Here is a 758-nt window from a genome sequence, read left to right as displayed (position 1 = left end):
TGCTGCTGCTGCTGTTGCTGCTGGTGGGGGGGGTTGGAGGGGGCGGGGGGGTGGCGCTGCGGCTGCTGCTGCTGCTGTTGTTGTTGTTGCTGCTGCTGCTGCTGCTGGTTGTGGTGTTCATGCTGCTGGTGTTGCTGCTGGGGATCGTGCTGCTGCTGCTGTTGCTGCTGCTGCTGCTGCTGCTGCTGCTGCTGCTGCTGCTGCTGGGTATAGGGGTGAGAGAATGCAGCTGCTGCAGCAGCAGTTTTGTCTCCTTCTTTAGGTGAGTCGATAAAAAAGACAAATACTGCAACAAACACACACACACATATAAATATAAATATAAATATAAATATAAATATAAATATAAATATAAATATAAATATAAATATAAATACAAATATAAATATAAATATAAATATAAATATAAATATAAATATAAATATAAATATAAATATAAATATAAATATACATAAATATAAATATAAATAAATATAAATATAAATATAAATATAAATAAAAAGCAAAAAAAAAGAGAAAAGGAGACAAAATATATATTTTTTTTTGTTTCTCACCGCATACGAACAGCTAGGAGGCCCACAAGGAGACAAACTGTCTCCCTTGCTGCTGCTGCTGCTGCTGCTGCTGCTGCAGCTGCTGCTGCTGTTGTCGTTATTGTTACTGTTGCTGCAGCTAGAAGAGCAGCAGTTTCTATCACCGTTGCAGCTATTGCTGCTGCAGCTGCTGCTGCTGCTGCTGCTGCAGTTGCTGCTGCTGCT

Source organism: Eimeria mitis, genomic scaffold (genome assembly GCF_000499745.2).
Source record: "Eimeria mitis Houghton genomic scaffold, Emh_scaff6620, whole genome shotgun sequence".
Classification (NCBI taxonomy): Eukaryota; Apicomplexa; class Conoidasida; order Eucoccidiorida; family Eimeriidae; genus Eimeria; species Eimeria mitis.
This window is presented reverse-complemented; position numbering follows the sequence as displayed.